Source organism: Apium graveolens, chromosome 3 (genome assembly GCF_009905375.1).
Source record: "Apium graveolens cultivar Ventura chromosome 3, ASM990537v1, whole genome shotgun sequence".
NCBI classification, from domain to species: Eukaryota; Viridiplantae; Streptophyta; class Magnoliopsida; order Apiales; family Apiaceae; genus Apium; species Apium graveolens.
This window is the reverse complement of record NC_133649.1, coordinates 281,245,700-281,261,113: the sequence shown is the minus strand read 5'-3', so window position 1 is coordinate 281,261,113 and position 15,414 is coordinate 281,245,700.

The window sequence follows — 15,414 nt, the reverse complement described above, 5'->3', positions numbered from 1 at the left end:
AAAAACGTTATGAACGTTATTAATGTTTTACATGAAAATCATACACATTGATAGATACTCAACCTGTATATGATATATTTTAGACGTTATACAATATTTATCAATAAGAAAACGATCAAGAATTTTACTAATATAATTTTATGATGTACAAAAAAAATCTAGAAAATGACCCGTGCCTCGCACGGGTTATTATGCTAGTTTATGAATTTAAAATCTTGACAACATTTTCAAAATTATGCCGCTAAGAAGGCCATACTCTAATTTACTTACTCATATTTATTTTACCTTTTTCTGCAAGACAAATCGGAATTGCACTTCTCCGAGGTGAAAATAAGGCTGAAAATGTTTTTTAGCCTTTAAAAGTTTTTCTTTTCATAGCAAGGACAATACAATATAATACTCTGTCCCCCATGTAGTATACAGGACGGGAACTTAACACGTATTTTAAGGTTTTTTTGAAGTAACATATAGTGCCATTAATAGATTTTAAACTTTTTTTCTTCTTAATATAAAAAATTGTTATTTAAAGTCTAATACAAAAAAGGGTTCAAAAATAAATTATGAAAGTATAATTTATGTTTACCGCGTCGAATATTGATTTTTTTTAATATATAATTGGATATAATAGAGGGATTATTTACCAATTCATATTCTTAGACATTCTATGTTAATCACATGAAAAGAAAAAGCATGATCCATTTTAACTTGATTTTTTTTTCTGTAAAGGAAATATTGAACCTTTACAAAGCAGCTTTCAAGAAAAAAGACATTCAAGCATCATTATTAGAATAATAATATAGAGCTACTGGTTTTTTAACAATCATATCAAATTTATTAGAATGATAGGAACATTACATGCAAGTGATTTTTAAGTGTGATTGGTTTTATATTTTTTGCTAAATGAGTATGATTGAGTTAAGGAGACAAATTTAAAATTAGAATGAATAGACAAGTTTTTGTGGCAAATAATAATGTATGAGAAACTTGACAAAATGAGTATCTTGTTGTAATCTGTAGAAGTTGTAAACGAAGCTATGAATACAGATCGTAACAAAATATGTTATTGAATATGGAGGACAAAGTTATGTAAAATGTGTATCTAAAACTCTGAAAATATAATATGGAGAAGTTCTGTATTACTTATATACCATACACCAGCTGGATCCTAACAGAACGTGATGATGTGGCACTAACTAATGAAAATTTAATAATTAAGTTTCAATGCCCCCTGAAGATGGAGGTATAAACACTCCAATCTTGGACAACAAAGTGTTGAAATAAGTAAAAAAATATATTTTTTGTTAGAACATTAATTGAATGGGAACGAGTAGGATACGTAAGCTGCAATAAGCCTTCCAAGGCCTTGTCACGGGTGAAATGACAATCCAGCTCGATATATTTGGTACGCTCATGAAAAACGGGATTCTTGATTATATGCAGTGCTGTCACAGTGTAGAACAACTGGTTTGAGAATAAAAATACCCAATTCTTCAAGCAAACGAACAACCCAAGTGACTTCTGCAGCAACTGAAACCATGACACAGTATTCTGCCTCATCAGAAGAACGAGAAATGGTAGTTTGTTTCTTGGATTTTCAGGTGACAGGAGAATTACCGAGGAGTAAAATATAGCCTGTAACAGAATGTCTAGAATCAATGCAAGATGCCCAATTAGCATATGAGAATGCTTGTAAGGTAAGCTGATCAGTGGCTTGTAATAAAATATCTTGAGAAACAGTCCCAACAAGATATCGAAGAGCATGATGTAAGGATTGAATATGTAAAGTGCGAGGAGCATGCATATACTGGCTTAACCTTTGTACTGTATAAGACAAATCTGGATGAATGTTGGTCATATAATTAAACTTTCCAATTAAAGATCTGTAAACTTCAGGATTATCAACCAAGTCACTTTCAGATTGTGATAGTTTAAGATTCAAAGAAAGAGGAGTACAGGAAGGTACATAATAATCCAATACTGCATCAGCTAAAAGATCCTTGGCAAATTTCTGTTGACACAAAATAATAGCGTCAGTGGTGTGAGTAACCTCTATACCCAGAAAATAGTGAAGATCTTCAAGGTCTTTAATCCCTAACTGAGTATCTAGATGGGTTTTTAAATAAAAAATTCCAGTAACATCATCTCCCGTAAAAATCACATTATCAACATAAACAACAGCTATGCAAAGAAGACCATTGTGTCATTTGATAAACAAACTATAATAATTTTTAGATTAATGAAAGCCTTGAAATAACAACTCTTCAACTAGCTTAGCATGCCACTCTCTAGACGCTTGTTTAAGGCGGTAAATAGACTTTCTAGTAAACACACCAAATTAAGTGGATTAGAAACCCCTTCAGAAACAGTCATATAAAATTTCTCCTTTAAATGACCATGAAGAAAGGTGTTGTTCATGTCTAATTGATGTAAACGCCACTTCCGTGTAGCATCCACAGAAAGTAAGAGTGTTACAGTACTCATTTTAACAGCAAATGAGAAAGTCTCTTCATAATCGACTCCGTACTTTTGATTATAACCTTTATCTACGAGGCGTGCCTTGCAACTTTCCAAACTGCCATCAGACTTAAGTTTCACTTTGAACACCCATTTGGAACCAATAGGTTTCTTATGTGGAGGAAGAGGAACAAGATCTCATGTGTGATTGGTTGTTAAAACTTGTAATTCACACTGCATAACAGCCACCCACAAAGGGCTAGAAGCAGCTTCTGTATATGACTTTGGTTCAAACATAAAACATGTAGATAAAGGAGAAGAAGGTGTGGTAACAAGATTACACCGGTGTGTGTTTAAGACAATATTACATTTATAATCAGACAAAAACGAAGGTGGTTTACGTAACCTTGTAGACTGTCTGACAGGAATGATAACAGTAGAAGACTTAAAAGGAGCTAGTAAAGATGAATTAGAACTCAAATCATAGATGATATAATCTGGAGAAGAGTTAAGATGATCACCAAAAGAAGCAACTATAGTATCTGCAGAAACTGCAAAAACATGACCAACAAGATCCCCAGGAACAGTATCATCAGTGGTGAAGCAAGGATTATTCACCAAAGGTAAATAGATTTATGATGAAAAATCAGAAGAAGTATCATGAGAATGAAAAGGGAAATGAGATTCATGGAAAATGACATCTCATGACACAAAGACAGTATTAGTACCATAATCAAGCAATTTATATCCCTGTTGTGTAATGGAATATCCTAAGAAAATACATGGTTTAGATCTAGGATCAAACTTACTCCTATTTTCAGCAATAGTAGAGGCGAAACACAAAGTACCAAACACCTTTAGATGATCAAGAGAAGGAAATGTACCAGTTAATTGATGGTAAGGTGTATCATTTCCAATGTTTTGTAAAGGGATTCGGTTTATGATATAAGTAGCACACAAAATGCTTTCACTCCAATATTTGGCTGGAATATTGGACTGAAAATACAGAGATATTGCAGTTTCAAGCAAATATCGATGCTTACGCTCCACAACACCATTTTGTTATGGAGTATGACTGCAACTGATCTGATGAAGAATCCCCTTTTTAAGAAACAACTCCTTCATGACACCAAAACACAGCTTAGGGGCATTGTCATATCGAACTTTCTGAACTTTAGTTTTATACTGAGTTTCCATATGATTAAAAGAATCTGACATAACTTGTACATAATCTGGTTTTGATTTCAACATATGTGTTGGTGAGACTACGTAGTTGTATGTACAGTTACGTGATAACTCAACACGATAACAACACTAGAACATGACAGGTTAATAATACTACGTCTACACAAGAAATCAGGAAGAATGAAGACAAGGCATATACAAAAAATCAGAAGTTTAGAAGAAGGCCTGAAGTCTGTCTACAGGTCACTGAAAGAAGTTCATTAATATGATCATGCCTCAGTGAAGAACAAAGGTTAAATACTTTCAGGGTTTCAGAAATGTTGAAGATTCAATATACAAGTGCTACCGGAAGATTTCAGTGTATTGGCATTGATTGAAGATAGACAATGTTCGAAGCATAGGAATCTAAAGAATTGAAGACATGGTATAGACATAGGTTAATGAAGACGTTGTCTAGAGTACCAGAAAGGATTCTAGTGAAAGTACAATTGTTTATTGACAGTCAGTGTCTGAAACGATAAAGTTGAGGCAAGCTTAACAATTTAATCAAGGCTATAATACGAAGACCTGAATCGGGGTTAGTCGTCTGTGAACCAGACCAGTTACACTAGGCGTCAACAGCTCGTGAAAGGAATCTGAGTATTATTTATAGAAGAATTGTTAAGTTGAGGAACGTACTTGGATTGAACATTTATATGTTAAAGTACGAGAAGAGTTACGCTAAACATCTCAGGGGACTGGCGAAACTCGGAGTTTAATTGTTAAATTAAATAAATTTATTTAATAGACTTTGATATAATATTTTTAATAAACTTAAAATGATTTATTTTATGAACTTTAAATAAGTTTATTTTATAAATCTAAATTAGTTTATTTATATAAGTTATATTTAAGTTTATTTTATAAATTAATTTAGTTACAATTTAAACTTAAATAAAAAGAAAAGAAAAGAAAAAGAAAAAGAAAGAAAACAAAAAGAAAAAGAAAATAGAAAAGAAAACAAAAAAAAAGAGAAAAGAAAAACAAAAAACAAAAGGAAAAACAAAACAAAAGAAAAGAAAAAAATAAGGAAACCACAGGTGACAATGGTCGCCACAGGAGGAGTGAATTAGTTTTGGTTAAGTAAATAAACCAAAGGTTGTAGTAGTATAGTACTAGTCGCCATAGGAAGTAAGCACCTCCCCCTGTCGCCACATAGCCCCCTTGTCGCCACAGAGCATCACTGGAGTCACCACACGAGACCCGTCGCCACAGAAATTCTCTCTCCTTAGCCACACATTTTATTGGATAAAGTCTACACTTTACAGCAGAAGAAAAGAGCCGTTCATTTTTGGGGAGTCATTTTCTGTTCATCTTCTCTCCCAAGAGAGTAGTGAAATGGCAGCATTGATTTACAGAGAAGTTCAAGCTTTTTGTATATCCGTTTAACTTCTCACCGGAGTAACGTTATAATGCCCGATTCAATTCTTGTATATTCTTAGGGGCATTATAATCGTTACCCGGTAATTAAATTCTAGTACAAACAAAAGCTAAATTATTGTATAGAATTTGATTTGTAAATCTTTGTAGTAGCTAGGAACTTTGTTGTTCTTAGAATGTAGCCGGTTAATTTATTTACCGGAGTGTAGCAACACCCTCGTGGATTTATATATGAATATATATTTCTCCGAATATCTTGTGTTACTCATTTTTATCGTTCCAAACACTATTCCTCTCAAGAACACAAAACCACTAACCGAGCACTAAATATTTTATCCGCTAAAGATTCAAAAGAATTTTTAATTTAGTGATTATCGTATTCAACCCCCCTTCTACGATAATTCGGGACCTAACAATTGGTATCAGAGAAGACTAATTGATTCACAAATCAGGATCCTGAAATTAATTTATTTTATTAATTTTTCATTTACATAAATTTATTTTGTGAATTTGATTTAGCAAATTATTTTATAAATTTAATTTAAATTAATTTATTTTTTGAACTTAATTTAAATAAATTTATTTTATAAATTTAACTAAATTAATTTACTATTTAAATTTTAGTAAATAAGATTTTCTTAATTTAAATTAATTTTTATTTGCTGCCAGTTTTAGTGCTTCCTTTTGTGTTCAATTTATTGTTGTACAAGAAGTGAACTTAACAGCTCCAGTTTAGTTTGTTTTGGCAGCCCTAGGATTTGGTATGTTGTGCACACGAGGGAAATCAAACCAATTAAACTAAAAACAATCTCTTGTACATATACTCGTTGGCAGCCACCATGCGCATGAAAAGGATCACACGCGCGAGAAATTTCTTGACACGCGCGGGATGCAGAATTGTTCACTTTGGCAACAATAAATTGATGTATAGGTGTACATTTCGGGTTACTTGACTGGAGCAGACTCAAGTCACGCGCGGCAAAATTTGTGTTGTGCAGGTGGAACGACCTGGTATATCAAATAAATCTCTCATGTTTCCACTCGAGGTCGCCATACATCTGTTGCGACCTGATTTTATCGCCACAGAAAAGTAACTCGTGTACTGCGCATGGAACATCTGCTGAAACAGTCGCCACAACCGATATCTGCACTCTACAGTCGCCATAAACGAGGTCGTCACAGAATTTTGAGACGAAATTTTTTTTAAGGCAAAAACTCTTCTGCGATCTGTGCTCACTTGTAGAAGGCTGGGTCAACTTAAATATTCTTTTTGCCCCTAATTTCTCTTTTCTGGTTTATTTATTTTTTCTATAAAATTTAAAATTCTTTAATTTAAATTTTTCTTAGATAATAATTTACGTTTTATTTAATTTTTAAGAAAATTCGAAATTCTTGAAAATTAGATTTTACGTAAATATTAATTTTTGATTAATTTATTTTCTAAGAACATTAAAAATATTGAAAATTTAAATTTCTCTTAAATATTAAATTAAGGGTACTCAAGGATTGGTAGACTCAGGATTACTCTGGGCTTTTAAAGTGGATTTTAATCTTTTGAAGAAAACGAAGACCATGTGCTATTCAGACGGAAAATTCTCGAATACGGAAATTGAAAATAATGGTTTTCTCACTCCAATGAAAATGATTTGAAGACCTACAGACGAAAATTGTGGAACTTCCTTAAAGACTTACTCCATAGGATACCACTGGGTTTTCAGACGCATGAAATGAATGAAATTTCTACGGGTACAATTTTTCTCGGAGATTTTAAGACAACTCTATGATTCCAAATTATACAGACACACAATGGTTTGTACCAATGCTATATTTATCCGGGAATCAATGAGATCAAACAGGCAGAAATTGTGGAGGTCAGAGAGAATAGCGGGGATATACAAATATCTCAGTTACATGCAAAAAAATTGGAACCTCGGGACAGAATGTAAGAGTTACGGATAGATGAATCAAAGGAGGGTCAGGTAGAATTACTTGAGGGACTGGACGTCAGGGCATTGTTTCACTTGTCAGGGAAGTTTAGTCGCATCAGATTCATAAGGATTACGTAAGCTATATCCAAGGATCAAGCATATCTATTCTGAAGCAGAGACTCTTACAGATTCAGTTCAAGAGGTAGTTACAGACTGAGGTTGGGACATAAACAAGATTTGATAGCTACAAGTTTGACAAGTAATATGTGTTAAGTAACTATCAGGGGTTTTGCTACAACAGAACAAGAAGCTTGACAAACAAGGATGAGTAGGGATTCAGTTGAAGAGTTGAGACAAAGGTGGAATATTTTCTTAGGGAAGCAGCCAGTCAAAACTTATAGTGCACGGGAAATAGTTGGGATGTATCAGATGACGAGAATCATGAATATCTTTCTTTCATAGCAATCTCTGAAGATGATCCAACTCACATATCTCAGGTTTCAATTTCATGAACCACTACAATATTTTGCTCTCAATATTCAATGCATGATAAGATCTTAGTGTTTAAATTTTTAACACTCACACAAGCATGATAGCATCACACATAGATAATGCTGAACTAGTTCACTAGATTATTTTCTGGTAACTAGGATTGATGTTTAACTTGTGCATGTTACATTAGATGATCTTAAATAATTGTTTGAATATTTGTTAAACATGATTAATTGCTTTAGTGAGGTATATAGTTTCCCAGCATATAAGACCTTTGTTTATGCTCTCTCTTTATCCTATCACATTGTGATTTATTCATTTGATCTGAATTGTTTGTTAAGATGTATTAGTTTATATTTGGATTAAGATAGCTAGATGAGATACATCAACAGGATTGGACTAGATAGAATTAATGATTTATTTGTTAATTCTGTTTGTTTCATATCATGTCTGTCTTGCTTAATTCTTATGCATAATGTTTCTAAATGAATGCCATAAACTCCTATTTCAATGCTTATTTTCAATGCCATGAATGCATCTCTTAGTACTTGCATTAATTGTAGAATAAGCATGCTTAGGATTACAGTAGGGCAAAGACTGTTAGTCCTCCTTATGAAAGGTTGGAATCATTTAGCTCCTAGCCTAGAGACAATTTTGTCTAGGGTATCAAAATGGAGAAAATGACCAGTCAAAGATAAGAAATTAGCATGATAAGGTTGCAGCTGCTGTTATCTCTGATTATAATAATATCTCTAATCCAACTAGACCCAAACTGATAAGTTGGGTACCAAGAACTGTTAATCCATTTGTGAGTGCAGGATATAACAGGTCAATTCATTAATATATATTCTTGGTAATTAATACTCAAGGCATATGATCAAAGAAAGAGCCTCATAATCAAATGTGATTGACAAAAGCTATTCCGTCAATAATCTTTGGAGATGACAACAAAGGTTTTCATTACTGGACAAGCTATACAGATAAAGGGATGTCATCATGAACTCAATAATTGCTATCACTGATAACAACTAATTATTGGAGTCATTGATAACAATTGAAGCAACTTCCTTGCTAGAGAATCAAGGCACAAATCCTCTTATCAGACAGTTCTGCATCAAAGGACAAAATGTCAATTCAATGAAGGATTAGTGTCTCATCTGAAGCAGGAAGGTTGAGAAGCTTGCTCTTCTTAGAGTAAGGACAGGATATGCTCGTGGCTAGACTATCAGGAAAGGTGAAGTCAATGGCTTCTGCTATAAAGCTTCATCTGACAAAAGTTTAGCTATGGCATTGGAAGCTCTCACCCTTGAACATCAACTCAAGGAACTCTTTTATGAAAATGGGTTAGTGAGAGGACTGCCTCATCTTGAATTCAGAAGATGGTAAATGTGAGGCATGTCAGAAAGAGAAGTCAAAGACAACATCACATCAAGTAAAGATATACCTTAGTGATGGTGGTTGACTACTCTTATGAAAAAAGTTGTTGTTCGTGCATTCTCAAGACAAGACATCACAGATGGTGATTGATCATATCGGGAGATCAAACTGGAAGTAACTGTCGAGATATATTCAGCACTGGGAGCTCCGTGTCAGAATGGAGTGGTACAAAGGAAGAACCGGAACTTGATTAAAGCTACAAGGGAAATATCAAGCTAATCAAGATCTTCTAAATACCAAAGGGCTGGAGTAGTCAATACAGTTTGCTACAAGTAAGATCAGGCTTTGATCAGGTTGTATACATGAAGACCACAAATGAGTTAATGACCAACAGAAGCAAACACTGGATAACCTCAAAGTGTTTGGAGAGAATGTTCTACAGTTAGGATATTTTTCATGGCTACTTAGTGGAGTCTACAACCTACAGGGCATTTGTGGTTGATCAACAGAAGATGATTGACAGTCTAAGTGCACAGTTCAACAACTCCATGCTCCAAGTTGTTAAAGGAAAAATTAATGGTATTGATGATTCATATCCAAGCAGTGGAATGACAGTGTATAACACAACTCATTATTTCAATGAATCCAGTCAGCAAGGGTAAGGATTTTCAGGAAATCCCAACAACAACTTAGGGGGAGCAAAAGAAGGATCAACTAGTCAGACACAACACCACATTGAAAAATCAAGAGGACACTACAAGAACATATATGTTGAGACAAAGGGACATTTGATGTCAATATTATTCCCAGATTCTAGTTCTTAAGTGATCCAGATAGTGGCGTAATGATTAGAAGGGCTACTGGGTATCTCTAGTTTTCTATCTAAGGAAGAAACTAAGAAAGTTACAGGAGCTCTAATAGATCCGGATTGATTGGGTATTTACAAAGCAAGATGAACTCAATTAGTCAGGAAGCATATTGTAGGGAAGCTGGTATCCAAACCAAATGACAACATTGTAATTGCTACAAGGATAACCAGAAGTCAAACTGGATGATAATGGCATTGTTACGAGGGACAAGGGCAAACTGAATGCTAGGTTATTATCAGGAAGAAGTATCTAACAGATAGCACCGGTGACGAGACTTGAGGATATTACGACATATCAGGCACCTGATGCACATTTCACTTGGAATTGGACTCTAGTAGATGTGTACAAGTGCATTCCTGGTTGGTGAGTCAAAAGAGGAAGTCAATGCACAACAGTTCATGGACTTGGCAGTTGCAGATCTATTGGACTACGTATATCTCTTCTTCACAAGCTCACTTCAGGTTGGTATGAACTAGTATACTACTCAAACAATCGTCAAGGACATGATATGACACTCTAACTGAAGTTACAGTTTAATATAAACTAGTAGAGTCGTCATATTAATAACTCTCTTATCACTAGGCACAAACATATTGTTTTATATGTGCAGTGATATAATGATAATGTTATATGTTGGTCTACTAACAAAGACATGTGGAAGATTATTTGCTAAGTAATTGCAGAGTAGGTATGGAGGAGCATGTTGGAAAGTTGCAATTCTTTTTAGGTTTACTTCAAGAAATCCATTAGAATAATTCTTTTAGGAGCTCAAGCAAGCCAAAAGAACAATTCTTTTAGGAGCACAAATAAACCAAAAAAATGATGGCAATACAAGTAAGTTAAGGATCTTTTGAAGATGCAAAATTTGGAAGATTTTGAACATGCCAAGACTACTTACCAACAGAAACCACTAAAGCTTGATTAGTGCAACTCAGGTATAATGACAAGCTATAGAGGTATGAAGAGCTCACTCTTTTACTCAAATGCTAATTGACAACATGTAATGTTCTCAAGAGGCCAAAGTGCAAGGTTTCAAGTGGATCCTGAAGAATCCAATCTTATAGCTATTAACAAGATTTAGATATCTTAAGGGACTATCAACTCTTGGAGTAAAGTACCCTAAAGATATTATGCTTAACATGTTTGGCTATATAGATATAGATTATGCAGGTTGTAAGTGACAGGAGAAGCATCTCGAGAAGCTGTCAACTTCGTGGAAGAAGATTAATTTCTTATTATGATGGGAAATAACTTCAACTCCAGCAACTATGTGGAACACTCTAAGTCAAGGCACCTTCACACCAGGTATCATCACTTTAGAGAGAATGTCATTTTAGTCAAAAAAATATTGACAGAAATATTTATTAAATCATTTGATAAAGTTAATTTTTCAAGACAGCTGGTTTATAAGTGTGGGATATCATTCATTGCATATCAGTTGAGAATCCCATTTGTAAGGAATTCTTCATATAAGTTCACAATTATTAAATCTTCAATATTTAAAGGACTTGTGAATTTATCAGTAATCCAGTACCTCGTACTTAGTGCTACTATCTTGATTATCATGATTACAATGTTAGATAAATTTATGGTAGTTAAGTATTATAGCATTAAGTTTGAATATTATCTTAATTGATTTAAATTATGATTGTAGACAATTTCATTCCATATCAGTCTCATAATTTAAATTATATTAAAATAATATGCAGCATAATTATTTGTATCATGTACGAATAATTGTGGTACTTTTAGTATTAGTGATATTATTTAGAATTTTTGTTCTAAGTAATCAATGCTTATTTCTAAAATCACTGATATTGAAAGTTAAAGTATTTTCTAAGTCATGTGTATAAAACTCTCAATATTTTATATGCTTAGAATGTATTTCTAAAATTATTAATTACTCAGAGAGTGATTGCCATGTATATAAGTCATATATCCTATTGGTGATTATTCAAGGATAATTATGAAAACATTTAAGTGCTAGTATCTAACTCATAGATATTTAGTATTTATTTATTTCATATTTATTTTGGGTAGTTTGGATTATGGAAATTGAAACAATTAAATGAGTTTATTTGCTCCAGAATTCAAACTAACTTAAAATAAATAAGCAGCATGATTGATTATAACTAAATTTGTCAACAATTGATATCTAGTATATTGATTGTAACTTATATGTTATAAGTTAATTATGAGATTTTGGTTTTAGTGAATTTAGCAATGTTTACATCTCAAAAATTCAATGAAATCAGAATCATGATTGTAGCATGATTAGTTGTGTGTAAATTGTTGACTTATATCAGTTAATGATATTTAGTTAAGAGTTTATCTATGAACTAATTGTGAAGTATTAGTATTTGTGACATTACTTAAAACTCCTTTAAGTAATTAATGCTTATCTTCAGTCACTTATACTAATATAGGAAGTGTGGAAATTTTTCTTACGTACAACTATGGTTAAAATGTTTGATTGCTTTCTTAGAAATAACCATACGTTGTTAAGTTAGAATAACTTTTATACTTAATTACAAATTCCTAAACACTTTGATAATAGATTCAATACTCAATAGATCAAATTATATGGAACTTAGAATATATTTCTAAGATTTCAAACAAGTCAATGTTGGTTAATGTTGCTTTATTTATCGAACCAATATTATTTGAGATGTTACAGTTGTTATGAGTTAACAATTGTATAGCATATGAAATCGAATGCTAATGTCTATTTGATAGATAATTGGTATTTAATTCATTGATATCTTATTTTAATATTTAAAATAGGATGCAACATAATTATTGGTATCTAGAATACTTGACAAGTATCAGTCAATGATATATTGTTAATATTTTGTTGCAGATAATTGTGAGATTTTGAGTTCTAGTGAATTTATATGAGTTGCTATATCTGAAAGATTCACTATAATTTGAAATCAGCAGCATAGTCAGTCTTATTAAGATTATTTATCAATAAACAATGTTGTTGATAATAAATTTATAAAAATAGATTATGGAGCTTTTGAAATGAATGAGAATTGCTTAGACTTTACCCTAAGTGATTAATGCTTTTACAAAAACTCATTCATCTTGAAAGACAAAATCTTTCTTTCACTTCTTAATACTGCTAGGTCATGGGTCTGTGTCTTTTTCATATTAAAAGACATGATTATTTATCTTTATGCATAAAAACAGACTTGTGCTCTCGAACAGTTTTAAGAGTAAAATCAAACTTCTTTCTACATTGGTGATTGCTTATTTCATTAAAATCTTTTGAAATCACTATTGTACATCATTTCTCTCAAAGATTAAATGCATAATTTTCATTCATTATAGATCTTAAGTGCATTTTATCTCTATATTGCCATATGTTCTGTGAAACGGGTTCAGCCTCCAATGGCCTTATTTCATTTGATAGTCATGAGGTTGAAAACCCACAACTTCTATCCTAGACTGTAAAGACAAACACAGAAATGGAACCAACCAACACTCTCTTACCCCTAAAATGAAGTATGAATGAGCGTGAGGGAGAAAGTGCCTTAGTGCACCACATAAGGAAGGTTCTGAAGTCAACCTAGCAGCTCTGTCTCCTACAAAGTTGAGTAGTATTAAAACTGAGGCAACTGCTAGCCCCCATACATCTTCTCAAAAAGATGTAATGGCTGAAAAGGCATAAAAATAGTTACTAGATTCATCCTCTCAACAGGATGCGTCTATTAAAATTCGTCTGTCGGCCAGGGTATCCGATGTAGTGTCACCACCTCAAACATAAATAATGCTTGATGCACAAGGAAAGGTTACACACACAAAAGATGAGTTGACGGAAACAAGAGTTTCGACCATTTTAAGGTCAGATTCGATTGTTCAAGGTTCTTTCATGGACCAATTGCCTTTACAGGTGTTAGGAGAGGATACTGATCCAATAGCCATATGTCAGTGGTCAGTGTCTACCTCCCCAGGCTTAAATCCCCTGGATGCATCTGCGGATAGTGGATCTGACATAGGTGCAGATCGGCAACTTGCTGACAATGATTCAGATATTACCTGATGAGTCACAAGGAAATGTCTTCACAGATATTAGAAGGAAACTTTGATCTTTATGCTAAATTATTTGGATCATTGTTTACCTTCCCAGATTTCAAATCTGGAACCCTAAAAGAGAAACTAGCAACTTGTAGATTATGACTCAGATTCATCTGACGAATCTAACAAGGATAGGGATTTGCGAACTCTTATTGCACCACCTGTGACCTCCTTAAGGATGGCTAAGGTGATTTCCTTGCAGGTACATCTGAATTTTGGAGCTATGAGATGAGTGATACACTTGTGAGAATGAGTGTAAACACGAGTGGAGAGAAGAGTGAAACACTTGTGAGGTTCACAAAATAAAATCACACACTCACAGTGAGGAAGAAAGAGAAACACCATATCCCATTCCCTATCCCTAAACATGGTTCTTGATACTTCGGATCTCGAATCTGTTTATGATTGGAACCTAACTCTTAGGGACCTAACATTTACAGATTGGATTAGAATACTTCGGGAACTAACAAGTTGGGACACAACAATTGGTAACAATGGGTGATCTCACTTTTAGGGTGTATAAGGAGTTGGGAAGATTGGTGAACATGATGATCAACAGTGAAGTCATTCTTACAGCATTTAAAGGGACATGGTTGATCATACTCTGACTTGTTATTTCTTTTCCAACCAAGTAACATACGAGAACTCCTTCAGACAATATCATATATTCCTTCTCTAAGGGGGAGATAAAAGCTTATATAATAGTTTGGATGATTCCTCAACTAAGGGGGAGAAATAGCAGGGGAGGAAAGAAAAAGGTAAAGCACATGTACACTACACCACACCATTGTTGTTTGTAAATACATATCCTATTGTACGGGAGAGGTGGTAAAACATAAGGTGATTTCCTAGTAATCAGAAGAAGTGGTTTGGTTCATCACTATTCTTCATAAGGGGAGAAGCTGTTTTCCAAAAGGGGAGTACCATAGTTCTTATCTGCAGATCCTATTATATGGGAGATGTGGTAGACGAAGGTGATCTCCTTTATGCAGTTAATTCTCATAGGGGGAGAAGCAAGAGAGATATGCGCTTCTCAACAGGAAATGTGGTTGTACAAAAGAAGCTGCTGATGATTACTTCAAGACTGAGAAGTATTATCTGGCAGAGATTTGAAGAACCAAGAAAATGAAGATGAAACTACTTGAAGATCAGTTCAGTGCTAAAGGAACAAGCATATTTCATTTAAGTTACTCAAGAAATCTGGAAATGCAGTATTTGATCCAAAAAACCAGTAACATTATTTACAAGTCCTGGTACTTTATTTTTTCTAGTTGTTAGTTGAGTTATCCTCTCTATTTAATTTGTTTGTTAGGTTTAACAATCAAATAAGGGGAGATTGTTGGTGAGACTGCGTAGTTGTATGTACAGTTACGTGATAACTCAACACGATAACAACACTAGAACATGACAGGTTAATAATACTACGTCTACACAAGAAATCAGGAAGAATGAAGACAAGGAAAATATAAAGAATCAGAAGATTAGAAGAAGGCATGAAGTCTGTCTACAGGTCACTGAAAGAAGTTCATTAATATGATCATGCCTCAATGAAGAACAAAGGTTAAAGACTTTCAGGGTTTCAGAAATATTGAAGATTCAGTATACAAGTG